The following is a 14,567-nucleotide window of genomic DNA, read 5'->3' on the forward strand; positions in this document are numbered from 1 at the left end:
CGCATTGTGATGAATAAAACTTATTATGAACAAATAAACAAGCAGGGGGAAATAAGTGCAAAAAGTATACAATCTAGAAAAGAATAATTTTACTGTTTTCATGACATTTACTAGGTGAATCAAGCTAAATACGTTAATAAACTTTTGAATTATACTTATTCAACACTTCATTCGAAAAATCTTATTGAGCCAATAAGATGCCAAGAACTATAAAAAACTGGGGGGGGGGGGGGATATAAAGATGAAGATGAGATCTGTCCTTAAAGGGTTTAAGTGCAATGATGGATGCTGGCACATAAACAACCACTCTAAAACAAGATGTCGGTCATGTCCTGAAGGTGATACTAGAGAAACAAACTGAGGATGATAAAACTTTTGATGACATGCTTCATGATATAATGTACCCTGTAAAAACTGACCGTGAGAATTCGACACAACTGGTTCTTGGTTCATTCACTGGATCAGACTCGCCCCCATTGTCTCACGAGCCTCACAATTAATGTGACCAGGCATTACGTAACACAGCAAATTTTGGGGAAAGCATTTTCGGAAAGCATTTTGGGGGAGTTGTGCTGTATTACGTAAAAGCCTAGGAGAGAGAGAATTCTAGAAGACTTCTGGGCTTGAAAAGAGATCTTTGGGGGGACAAGAAGGAAAAACATTCCAAACAAAAGGAAGAATAACAGCAAGGAGGGAGCAAGTATGGACTGCGAGTTTGAACCATTAGTAATACCAGAAAGCTGTGCCCCGGGAGAAAATGGGTGGATGTGGTAGAGAAACAGCTGGAAGGCTTGACTAAGGCTGGTGAATTAACAGAGAGTTAATTACCAGAGAGCCATCTGTCCTTCTACCTTAACAGGGTCCCTGACGTCTGATGAGAGGAAACACCTGGATACACCCCAGTACATCAAGCAGGGCTGATGGACTTTCCACGTCCTTTCTGGTCCTGTTCCTTACTGGAAAACAGAGCACACAAGCCCTGTTAGCCCTAAGGTACTACAGATGGGTTTGTATCTGAACAGGAAATAAATGGAGAATTAGGCCAATCATTAGAATTTAATTCAACCAATATTTATTGAGTACTGGGTACTGCTGAGGCCTCACAACAGCACTCCAAAATTTATAATGGGGTCAAAAGGGCGGTCATTGATAATACATGCAGAGTGTAATATATTGAAATATAGCAAAGAAATATAATAGGGCCTTTGATACAACCAAGTGAAGACCCCAAGCAAATATCCAATAAATGCTATGGGAGCACCCAGACTACCAAGCTGGTATGGCCTCCGCTCCTGATGGTGGCGCCATTCCAACCTCAGCCATGCTATGGGAATGCAGATGGGAGAAGCCTCCAAGTGGGACAGCCAATACTCCCGCCCTCTCAGGGCTCCCGTAGTCACTGTAGTTTAGGCTTGACCCTAAGGTTCCATGAACGCACCCTTCCGTGGTCTTCCATGGTGTCACTTGGAGAACCTCGCCAAGCGCATCTCACGCCTTGGGCTGGGAGGGGCCTCCTAACCCAACGGCCAGTCTCACTGCTGAGATGCCAACAAGATCCAAGCACTCCTTGAGCCACCAGGATGTCCTGTCCTAAAAATTTCTGCTGTGCTACGGAGTGGCTTCGGGATGCCTTGCTATTCTCTTGGATCCCTAACTTGAGTTTCTCCTCGTATTAAAGACAACTCCTTTGAGTATTGCAAACCTATTAATAATCACTTCATTCTCATTATAAATCAAATCCAAACAAACCAAAAGAGAATACAAAAATATTTTTGTACTGGTATACCACTTCCTCTTAGAAACATATGAAAGCACCTCAACGACAGGCCTGGTTATTATCAAAAACACAATTCCATCTTTTCTGCAATGCCCATTATGTGTATGAACAACGAATGCATCCCCCCCTACATCTTTTAAACGCAGCAGCGCACAGCTCTGCCACACCCATCTGCTAATAGTCATCATCGTTTTCTAAAATGTAAGGGAGGAAATGTTCCAAATCCTCAATAACTTTCCCTCTCCGCAAAAAGCTTGCTCTATCCTCAGAACAAAGCCTTTCCTTACTAGCAATAACAGGAACCCTGCCCTGAAGAAAGCATTTGCAGGCACCAGGAACTTGACACTGCACCCTTGGTCTATCTGCTCCTAGCACACCAGAGAACTCTCCATGCACCAAGAGTGTAAGGAATTTTCAACGCATCACGTCTTTTCTCGAGCTGTTCTTTCAACGAAAGATGCCCTTGCTAATCCATTTGCCACCAGCCAATACTCCTTCCTTGGGGATGTTCGTAGTGAAGCACACCCGACTTCTCAGATACAGCTCCTTCCACTTCCCTCCCACAGCCTTTTGCTTTCTGTGCTTCTGTTAAGCACCTATTTAATTCTTTCTCTTCCTAAAGATGATATTTGCCTGCCTTTCTCTAACTAAATAGTAAGCTCTTCGAGAACGTGAAATTTTCAACTTTACATCTCCACAGCACAGGGCTTCACATACAGCAGTTCAAAAGTGTCTGCTAAAGGAATTAATTCCCCTGAGAGTTTTATTTAAAATATTTGCTTGCAGAAAGAAGTCTTCAACTTAAGTTCATCACAGTGCTACAGGCCAATTTTAAGGACTTTTTAAAAGCCTTGGCCCTAAGCCTGAAGGGAATACAAATTTTTGCAATTCCTCTTACTAGTCTGCCTTATGTCAAACAGACATTATGTATGTATCTTCTTCCCAATTATTTATAACTCACTCTTAGTTATAATCCATATGTTATCTTGCCAGGCTATATTATTCAATAAAGACAAATTTTCTAAAGGACTTCATGAAATAAAAAAGTTGAACAAACCACAAAGGCAAACCAACAATAAATTTGCTACTGTAAAGTTCTGATACTTTACTGAATTTCTTCATCTAGTATAGTTCTTATAAGAATAAATAGTTTCTCATTCTGTTGCTAATTCACAATACATACACACATGCTTTTATTAGTTTTACTTAACAGATCTCTTAGTACAGCAATAATTTTTTCACCCAAATAGTATTGAACTATTAGTGAATGTTTTACAAATTCTCATGCCCCCAAATGTTATTCTGAGGTTGTTTTTTACTCTCCTGAACCCTAAAACTACAAAAGTGATGAACCTTAGGGTCTCTTTCATGAGCCCCAAGTATTGAAGGTACCATATAAGCAGCCACGATAATTAATTCACTACCATATTCAAGCACTGCTGAAAGGATTCAAAATACAACAGGAGAAATTTAATTTTTTGCTACAGAGTTTGACAAAATGTACTGAGTACTTAATCTGGACATAAGACCCTGGGCAGGTCACTTGATTTCTCCAGCTGAAAAAATGAAGGAGCTGAGGTAACCTCGAAGGAAATTTCCAATTCTACTATTCTGCGAGGTTAGGTACGCTTATCCACTCTGATTTACTTCATTCACTATAATTTAATTCCTCAGTAGGTGCTTTGTCAGCTTTACATCTAAAATTTTAAAAATGGTTTTGTGCCGCATGCTACATATACTGTAATAAGGGAGGATCTTTGTTAGTTTTTCAGACTGTACTACTATGTCATTTTGGAACTCACAAAAAAATGACTCAATCCTACAATTCGACAAAATAATCAATTCAAAATTGGGCAAAGAACTGGAATAGACATTTCTCCAAAGAAAATGCATAAATCACCAATGAGCACATGAAAAAATGCTCAGTTTCACTATTAGGGAAATGCATATCAAAACCACAATGAAATACCACCTCACATTACTTAGGATGGGTATTATCAAAAAGAAAAAAATAAATAAAAAATAACAAATTTTGGTGAGAATATGGAGAAATTGGAACGTTTGTGCATTATTGGTAGGGATATAAAATGGTGCAGCCACTGTGGAAAATAGTTTGGTGGTTTCTCAAAATGTTAAACAAAGAATTACCTACTATATGATCTACTGGATTTAAAGAACTACAAGCAGGGACTCAAACAGATACTTTTACACTAAGGTTCACAGCAGCATTACCCACAATAATAGTCAAATGCTAATAACAACCCAAGTGCTCATGAACAGATAAACAAAATGGCGGGAATATTATTGTCTTAGAAAGGAATGAAGTTCCAATACACCCTACGACATCGATGAACCTGTAAAACATTCTGCTAAGTGAAATAAGCCAGACACAAAAGGACAAATATTGTATGTTTCCACTTACATGAGGTACCCAGAGTAGTCAAATTCATAGAGACAGAAAGTAGAATGGTGGCTGCCCAGTGCTAAGGGAAGTGGGGTTATTGTTTAATGGGTATAGAGTTTGTTTGAGATGATGAAAAAGTTCTGGAGTGGATAGTGGATAGTGGTGATAATTGCACAACATTTTAAATGTACTTAATGTCACTGGATTGTATACTTAAAGATAATTAACTGGTAAACTGTATGTTATGTAACTTTACCACAATAAAAAAAAAGAACTAGACATGTGTTTATGAATTCACTATTTGCTGCCACTGTTTCCTTCAGTCCTGTTACAGATGATAATTATTTAATTCCATGCAACTTTAAGTATTCACTTAAACACATACACACACACAGAGAGGGAGAGAGGGAGGGAAGGGGAGGAGGGAAGAGAGAGGAGAGAGAGAGAATAAATGATGGATTTTCAAAATTAAATAAGGTTCGATTTTCCCTTCAGGGTGATGTAATCCCAAACTTTACTAGGAGAAAGCCTCTCCTGAAGACACAAAGGGCTAGATTCTCCCAGCATCAACCTCCCAGGAGGGAATTAGAGCAGTAGTAGAGTGTGTATTAGCAGCACTGCTAGTTACAGCGTCTACCCTGAGGGAAAGGAAAGTAGATAACTATCAGGGCTTACCCACGTGGCTTTCCTGAATGACAAAAGACACCGGAGAACAGTTGAATTCTACATGCAAACTAAAAATGGAAGAACTGTAGAAAAACAACAACAAAACAATATGTTGTTTTCTGCCTGTTATATGATTTATTAAGAATCTGACTTTTAGAAATAAAATGTATACGGTTGGCCAAAAATTTGTCATATTAGCACTGCTGTTTCTCCTACAACCAGAGACAACCCCGTGTGGCCTATAGAAGAACCCCAAGAGGGATTCAGGATATCTAAAATCACTTCTGGAACTGTGGTCTTCGGTGCCCAATTGCTTGATTCTGTTTTATTTAACTATAAAAATTAGGCTCCTAACTATAAGGAATGCAGATCCTCTACCTGGCTAACTCAAATCCAATCGGATCATTATTTTACCTTTTACTACCGTCCTCTATATACATAGTTAGCACTGCGTAAACGCCTGTTAAATAAATGATCGACTAATCAAAAGTCTACTGTTCCAGTTGAGTGAACTTCTCTACCCATCTCTCAGATTGCAACCTGCCTTTGAAAAAAGAGAGAGAGGGAAAAAAAGGCTTTATGCATTAAAAGCACCTGGAAGAAAGGCAAATCCTCTCCAAGAATATTTTAAATTCACCCTGACTTCTCAAATCACCAGTATGACCACACCCAAAAATAAAAATAGCATTCCCTACTGGGGCCTCCCTTCCAGACTCCCCAAGTTTCCACTTTCATTCTAATAACAGAGAGAAGAAAGGGAGCAGGACCATCTGTGTCAGTACTTGGGAGTCCCCAGCACACCCCACATGCCCAGATGTCTTCTTGGGACAACAGCCTCATGTCTAATTCTCTATCTCCACTCTACCCTGAAGACCTGTCTTTAAAGATCAGCTAAACAATGCACATGAGTTAAGTTTTTACACACACACACACACACACACACACACACACACACACACACATCCCAACATCCTTGAAAAAAGTCAATAAAGATTTACCTTCGAGATTACTATTTTAAAGTAAGATTATACTTTCTTGTTCTTCTGTCAATTCCAAATCTCCAAACCTACTAGAATTCACTTAAAACTAATCTACAGTGTTTTCATTGGAAGAAAGCAATCAGCAAGCTCTGACCCACTGAGCAGCTGGGACTTTTTTTGCTGAAGGTTTGGTTTAGTCTTTATTTTTCTAGCTGCTGGCCCTGCTAACATGATTCAGTGAAGGTCATATTTAATCTCATGGAGAAAGGCTACCTAAGCAGTTCTTAGGTAGGCTTCAGTAAAAATAAATTGCCTTGGCTCTGTGAATAAGTCTGCTGCTTCAACTCAACAATTACGGTTGGAGAGAACAAATGAAGGCAATTGGAAAATATTGTATTTGATTTCAAAAGAATTTTGCTGCAAATATGCTATGGGCTGAGTGTCTGTTAATAGCAGTTATTGTTAATTATTAACCAACCCATCCAGAAAGTAGGAGCTCCCATATGTTTATCTCCAGTTTATCAGCAAACACAGCTTATTTATGTGTACAAGAAGGTATTAGTATCACTGAAACCTAAATGTCAAAGAAATATACTGGTAAGATTTTTTTTAAAGGCCTAGATGCAAAAGAGAAAAACCAAACAATTTTTCACCCTGTGGATGTTGAAGCTCTAACGCAAAGTGACAAATCTCAATATTTATGTGCTCAACACATATACCATTAGGTTTCTAACACAAAGTAGATCTGTGCCATCTATCCTGAGCTAGAATTCAGCCTTCTCAGCGAACCTTTGCTTTATGGCTGTAAATCAAATCGACAAGTATTTATCCAGTTCTTACTGCATATTAAGTCCTGGTGGGAATGCAAAGAAATCCAACAGGATCCTGGCTCTCAAATAACTTGCCATGTAGGTGTTATAAATGGAAAAATCCAAGGAATCAACAATTTTCACAACAGTTCAAGAAGCTAGAAAAGATTCAACGTGTTCATGACTAATCACCACAGGAATGGCACATACAGCGTGTTGCTTCTGAATTAAGAGCATTTCGTTATTTTAGGTGGAAGAGATCTGGTCAGGTCTGTGGGTGGAGGCACAGGGAGAAGCATGCAGTTAGAACCAAATCGACCACTCTAACTCTGCTTTCCTTCAGTCCTTCTAGGTTTAGTCTCTGTGTTACAACTTTCTCTATGTTTTTCTTCACACTTTGTTTCATTTGCTAATCCCACATCATCTAATATGGCAGCCACCAGCCAAATGCAGCTACTGCACACTTGAAATGTGACCAGGCTGAATTAAGATGTTCTGTAGATATAAAAGACATATTGGATTTTGAAGATTCAGTATGAAAAAAAAAATGACAAATTATCTTATCAATGTTTTTATATTAATTACATGCAGAAATAAAAATATTTTGGAAATACTAGGTAGCAAAATATTAAAATTAATTCCACCTACTTCTTGCTCATCTAACATGGCTACTAGGAACTTAAAAATTATACATGTGGCTCACATTGTATTTGTATTGGATAGTGCTGTCATCATCAATACTTTTTTTTTCAGCTATGTTTTGGCATTCTGCCTCTGAACTCCTAACAGCTACACCCAACCCTTGTTTCAAAACAATCCAAAAATGTCTTCAGTACCTATAAAGGGATCAAAATTATTCACAAAGGAATCAAAACTATTCTAAAAAAAAATTTCAGATAAACATTACGGATTTAGAGGCTTCTTCAGTTGTGGAAAGTCAGAGGTCATACTCTGAGTCACACTGTCATTCTCCAATAGGAGATTTGAAAAGATTGGGAGGAAGGGAATAAAATTTCCCTGGAATCCTCGGTGCTGCTGTGACACATCTTAGCCACCCAGGACACATGAATGTATACTAACGATAGAGAATGTATATGACATAAAGATAGGGAAAGTCTGCATTTACTTCCTCTAGAAACATTTTGCTCTTCACACACAAGAATTGGATTTGTAGCCATTTGTCTAAATGAATCGCTCTGATTCAAAAGGATAGTTAAACTTCATCTCCTCAAGAGGGCCAAATGTTAGAGCTTGGACTAGGTCCCTCGGTTAAGCTTCCAAGGTACCAGGAAGACATCTCTCTCTAAGCATGTATGTTTTAAAAGAGATGAAACCCAGAGACCTTAGGGACACCTTTAGGTAATAAAAGCCTTATATTCCAAAAGGTTAGAATGAGAACCCATAGAGTACAAACCACACTCACATTCCATCAGTTTTCATAGCATCACCTGGGAGTCTAGGTATGGGGACTAATGTGACAACATCATCACTCTGGCTGTAAAGTTGGTTGTAAAGATCAGTAAAGAACTCTTCTCCAACCCCAGTGTCTTGTGTTTCTGCAGCATTCACATATACAAAGGACATATCAGTGAAATGGGGTAACATCTCAGACTCTTCACAGTTCTTGACAAAACAGCATGTCCCGAAGTCACCAAGGATCCATCAACCTAAGGGTCATGAAGTAACAAGAGCTGTATAGGGACAATGGCATCTTCTCTTGGCATTAGCTGCGAAAGCCCTGATTCTTAGGCCTGGCTTCATACATCAAAGCAGAGAGAGCTTGAGAATGGTCACGTCTATGCAAACATCCTCCTCAGCTACACTGAATTCACTCGTCCTAATATACATCTACCAGAGGTGAGGTCAGAGGGGACACTGTAGAGTTGTCTTGAGGATGTTTTTCCGGTTATAAAAGTAATTGTGTTATTGTATTAAATTTGGAAAATACAAGTGTTTCAAGGAGGAAAAAAAGCCAAACACCCACAATCCCACCATCCAAATGTTTTCTTCCAGGTTGTTGTTGTTTTTTTTTTTTTAAATGATGTATATATACAAATATGCACACGCATTTTAAAAATAAAGGACACACTTGAATATTCTCTTTTTCTCCACTCAACACATAACATAATCATTTCCCCATCATTAAATGCAAAAACATGAATTTGAAAAACAATCTATACTCATGGTCTGGAAAATGAGTATAATTCATTTAAATGTGTTCCAACTGCTGAGTATTTAGGTTGTTTCCAAGTTTTCACTATAACAAAAACTAATTCAATAAACATCCTTATAAATAAATCTTCATCCCATCTCTGGTTACTTCATGCGAGTAAGTTCCTAGAAGTGAAGTTACTGGAACAGAGAGTTTAACATTTCTAAATCTTTAAGTATATAACACCAAGTTGAATTCCAGAAAGTTAATTTCAACGTACAATCCCAAAAACAACATGGAGAGCTTAGTTTCAAAATCAGTGACTTATAGTGCCTAGTTACAGCATTCATAGTTCAGTGTTAACTTGTGCCATCTATTCTTCAGGGAAACACAGTATCGGCCCATTTGTTCTATTTTCCTGATTCCCTAGTTTCCTCTCACAACCTGACAAAAATAAAACAGCAGCAGGAAGACCAACAAGCAGGAAGAGCAGAGGGCCTCAGAGAGCTAGTATAGCATTTCTGATCTATTTTATCAACACTCACCTAACTCTCAGGGCCCATAGTTGCATCCGAGGGCAATTTTAGATTGAGTCTGAGGCCTCAAGTAAGGATATCAATTCCTCCATCCTCTCCAGCTCCAACACTACCTCTAACGTGACTTCAACAATGTCCCAGTGACAACCATTCAGAGCTTCACGTCTACTTGCCTAAAGCTGGCTGATGACTAGCAGTTTCCCATCGGACTTCATCCTAAGGATAAAAAGGCCTACCTCCAAAGTTGGAAGTTGAGGGTCCTCCAGTATTTCAACTTGCCCTTACTACCAAGTAATTGCCAACTTGTTCCCACCACCTCTAAAATGCTTTCAATGACATTTGTGTCAAGACTAAAATATCTACCTGCCTGATTCCCTCTTCTTTCTCTCCCCCAGTCAAGAATATAGGAGCCACTATTCTACTCTCCACCTTATTCTCTTTTTTCATCACCTCATCTTCCAACTGTCGCCATTCAATGCCCTCTCCACTCTGAGTCCACCACTCCACATACCCATTAGCACCCTACGTAGGTATCAGAACACTTTCTTCTTACCACTGTAATTTTTCTCATCATCTTCAATAACTCTAGAGTAAGGAGAACAAAAAAAGCTCTCTTCAAAGTAACGTGTTAGACACTACTTCCAAGAAAGCAATTTACATGCAGTTTCTTCTTACTCAAGATGTCAACCTCATGAAATGGGACAGTGAGCAGGATTCTAAGCTGATGGGGCCAGGACAATGTAGTCTATCTATAAAGTATTTCTTTGGATCCCATAAAAACTTGATATTCCTAAGCTCAAGAAGAACAAATTAAATTTGAAGCTCATCTTTCCTTTGATCACATTAGGTGTGTGAGCATCAAATGCTATTACACAGAAAGCAACAATATGCCTGAAAAGAAATTATTAATGAAAATTAATAGTAAGTAGTTAACTCTCAAAAATGTTGAATGAAAGTGGGACCAGCTTTTATCACACAAAATCCTAAATTAAGATATTCTGTTGAACTAAATTGGCCTTGCCCTTGAGATGCTTAGAATCCATCATCAGAGAGAACCACACGGCCTTCTGTTTCTCATAAAAATAGGGACTGCAAGGCATGCATGCACAAAGGGCATGAGACATAGAGACATTTTTGTTCAGCTCTAGTTCTTTCTTGCTTATCGAAGCTAAATACTAAACTGAAAGGGGGGAATATAAGCCAAAATAGAAACAAACAAAACAAACCCATAACTTTTTATGACATTCCTAGACAAAGAGACATACCCATAACACAATGTCCTTCTTGCCTCTTCACAATGGAAAATTCAAAGTTTCACAACGATGACACTAATACCATTTTTGTATGACAAGCAAAGTTAACATGGGCAGAGCCAGCAGAGCTCAACTGCAGATTCCCTATTCAAAGCACTGTCCAAACGTGGAAAACGGGTTCCACCCGCTTACCTTCCTGCACAACGTAGCCTCTGAGCCAATGAAAAACTTAAGAGATTTGGCTCTGGGAAGAAATCCTTGATTCAGCGGGTCTCCACCTTTGCTCTGGCCCACACTGTACCTGAGGGATAGGGATCCAAGACACACTGGTGAATTCCAGAGGCTTACTGGGAAAAAAGAAAGGGGGATTCCTTAGGGCCAAAGAAGCAAGGAGGAAGGGGCTATAGATCTGAAGAATCCTGGCAGTTTCTAAAAGCCCCTCTCCTCCTTAGGTGATTTTGAGATGCACATAAGTCCCATCCAATGATGACAGAATGATGCAGGCCCAGAAAGGGGAAGTGACTGGCAAGTTAATAAAAGAGAAAGTCAACTCCGGGCCTCTGGGCTCTTGATCTATTCACCTTCCACTACACAGAGGCTTGGACACAGCTGCTGTCAGCAAACATTTAATAAATAAACAAAATAAGGGCACAATGTTTGTATTCGTTTAATAAAACAATTGTCTGGGTTACTACAATGGTTCATATCTTGGGGTTCCTGGATCCCCAGCAGAACTCAAAGTTATTAATAGGAGTGGGAAGGTCTGGGGCTAGTTTCAAAGCTTCACAAAGCCTAAAAGGACTATGAGCTTATCTAAAACACAGCTGCCCATCACTTTTTGGCCGGAATTGGACCAACTGGATTTGATGATGCTAGTTCTTCTCTCAAGTCAATCAGAAGTTCTGACTAGAAGTCTTATGTGTTTCTCAGTAATAAAAATGGGCATATGAAGTATTCCTAACACAATTTGTTTCAGAGACCGTTTGTCAAAAGAGAGTTCGTGAGGGGGAAAATCATTTTAAAAGGATCTCTGAAGGTAAAATGCTGGCAACTATGGGCCTGGTACATGCATCCCAAAAAGCCCAAGCAGAGTCCTAGCAACAGGTTACAGATCTGCAACAGGAGCCTGTGGGCTTGAGTCCCTGCCTGCACAGTTCCCTTGGCATTTTATATAAAATATTGGCTTCAGATTTAAATCTGGACCCTATAGATACTTTATCATTCTTCACTGAAAATACAAGATTTAATCAAATCTTCTCACTCCCATTCCCACCAGCTATCCCCACCACGAGGACCACTCCTCAACCCTACCTTGGGCAAATATTGATCACACTCCGGCAAAAAGTAGGGCATAAAAGGGGCAGAAAGCCCTGACCTCTTACCCCTGTACACATGGTGTCTCATGCAGATGAAAAAAAATCTGACTTCATTATTAATAATAACTAATGTTTCACAGAAATTTATTTTATATACTACTTTATGTATTTTGTTATATATTATAAATACATAATATCTATTATATTTATCTTCACATATATAGTGCTGGGCACATTGTAAGCATTCAATAAATGCAAGTTGACTGAGTCTCTTTAAAGATGTTATCAGCAAAATACTAAAATCAGTAAGGTCACGCCTATAATAATAGATAATGAATTAAGTCTGAAGCTATGATGAAGATTCAAACTAAAGCATAGTGAGTTAGGGAAGATCTTTTTCTGACATAAAGAGGGAAAATACATTGTTATTTCCAATCATTGTTATTTCCATTTAAATTGGTCTTCTCCATGAACACCATCTAACTTTTCTTCTGACGGAAAAAATTCCCTGACAATATCATATTTCATTGTTAAATACTTGGATGCTTTACATAAGTGATTCATGTTTAATTCTTTATCATTATTTATATATTCTCAGAATAAGTAAAACCCCTTCTTGCTAAAAATTCTATAAGAGAAAGTCAGTGTTTAATCCACAGTCATTATTTCCTGGCTTTTTAAAATTAATAATAACCTACAGAATCCTGAAAGTTAATACCTTTACACACTGGTAGATTGCTGTAACTTACACAATCTTCTTTCATACACAGTACCTCACCTGTTCCCAAAGGCAACCCTATCAGATATACAGTTAAGTATTATTATTATCTTCCATAGAACCAACCCTAAATGGTACTTATTGTAATTATTCAGTTGTGTACTATCAGCTCACCAACTGGAATGCAATCCCCCTGGAGTGTAAAGAAGTTGTCTTCCTGTTCCCAGTTGGACCCACAGAGCCTAGCACTGTGTCTGGGGCATAGTGAATGTTCTAGGGAAATTTATTAAGTGAATAAAGTCTCTTGTCTACTTTAAGCCCTTTTTGGAATAAAGCACATAATGGAGCCATGTCCCAGATGCCCCATTTAGAGTTCAGTGGTCTGTTCTCTATCAAAAGGAAATTGTGTGAAAACACTTTAAAAATAACAGAGCTTACACTAGAATAATACTAAGAATAAAAGTACAATGTCCTCAGAAACATGAGAATATCGATGCACATCAAATGTTAAACATCCAAAGTTTCAAATTTTCCACTACTAATTTTAAACATCTTTAACTAGCTTTGGTATATCAAATATTTACTTAATATAGTACTTCAGAAAGCGGAGTAAGAGAAAAGTAGGAACCTAGTTCATAGAGCTGTCAGGGCTTTAAGACAACCATTTGTTTGTCATATTTGCTTCCAATTTAACAACAAACACTTTTGATTATGATGACATTTTTACAGGTAAGCAAGTCTGAAATATGTGGAATTATCTCTAACTTTTCAAAGTCAACAAAAAAAACACATTGAAAATGAAATATGTAAATGTTTAATATTAAGAAGCAGTTACAAATCATAACAGACAAAAACTCTTTGATCTAAGAGGCCAAAATCTAACTTCTTACACAACAGGCTGTTATAAACTATAATCATTCACTAATTACAGAGAAATTCCGGACTTTGCCACATCAATCAATAGGTGTTTTAAGGTTACGCCTTAGAAATGCCAGTTTAAATTCTAAAAGAGGAATATGGGGAGGAAGGAGGAATTAAGAAAACTAGAGAAGACTGAATCTGTGTGCCTTAAAAAATTAAACAGGGATCTCCCTCCGGGTCCTGTAAGCGCGGGGGGGTGGGGGGCCGGGGGGGCGCGGATCGTACATCTAAGATCAAGACCATCCATTATCCATTTTTGGTACTCCGTCTCCAGACCGCTGTCTGCACCTGCCCTTGAGCACCAAAAACTGCAGGCTGCAAAATTCCAACGTTATTTCCAATCGGTCTGAAAACTAATAAATGACTGAAGCCTTGACAGCAACCTTGGTGATTCCTGAAAATCCACAACAGGAAATGTAACTATCCCCCACCCTCCCAGGCCGTTTATCAAAAGCAGCGGAGTCACAACAGGGAGGCCAGGGCAGAAGCAAATGCCAGCGTTTATCCTCATATAGAAAGACTCTGCATTTTCTCATTCTCTAACGGAGGACAAGAAGCACTACCCACTGCCCACACTGGAGGGAGGAGACTGAAGAAGGAAGGAGCGGATAAAATGTCCCCAAGTTCCCAACTCTATACTATGGGGTTAAAAAACGAGTGAAAGCCAAGCCGCTAATATGTGGCAACCTCTACTACCAGTCCCAGGGGTCACATTTACATCTGATGAACAAGGAAGGGTTCTGCTTACACGGACTGACCTGGGCGCCTCACCTGGTGCCCGGAATACTGTCCGCGCGCCCGGCTCGGGCTGCCAGCCTACTTCCCTTCTCCCCTCTAATAGGGCAAAGAGGCGAGGGCGGCACACGCACCAAGACCTGGGCCAAAGAGAGATGCCGGTGCGCCCTGGGAGGGGGACGAGTTACATCCCGAAGCCCTTCCAACTTGGGAAGGCTTCCCGAAGCCGTCTTGGGGCTGGCCCCAGGCCGTGGCACGGAGAGCGGCTGGGGGCGGGCAGCGCTCGGTGGGCGAGCCCGG

The 14,567-nt window shown here is 39.3% G+C and overlaps 1 protein-coding gene and 1 long non-coding RNA gene across 4 annotated transcripts in view; one reads left to right on the plus strand and one right to left on the minus strand.

Moving 5' to 3' along the window:
• The window catches only part of LOC112483333, an 8,931-nt gene extending 7,640 nt beyond the window's left edge, over positions 1 to 1,291 (plus strand). Inside the window, exon 3 of the long non-coding RNA XR_003047596.1 lies at positions 860 to 1,291. This is a non-coding gene — a long non-coding RNA (uncharacterized LOC112483333). The remainder of the gene's footprint in view (positions 1 to 859) is intronic.
• IRF2 (interferon regulatory factor 2) overlaps positions 1 to 14,567 on the minus strand; it is a 75,860-nt gene that overhangs the window by 59,573 nt on the left and 1,720 nt on the right. The gene's annotated exons all lie outside the window — the stretch shown is intronic.

This window comes from Pteropus alecto, unplaced genomic scaffold (assembly GCF_000325575.1).
Source record: "Pteropus alecto unplaced genomic scaffold, ASM32557v1 scaffold24, whole genome shotgun sequence".
NCBI classification, from domain to species: Eukaryota; Metazoa; Chordata; class Mammalia; order Chiroptera; family Pteropodidae; genus Pteropus; species Pteropus alecto.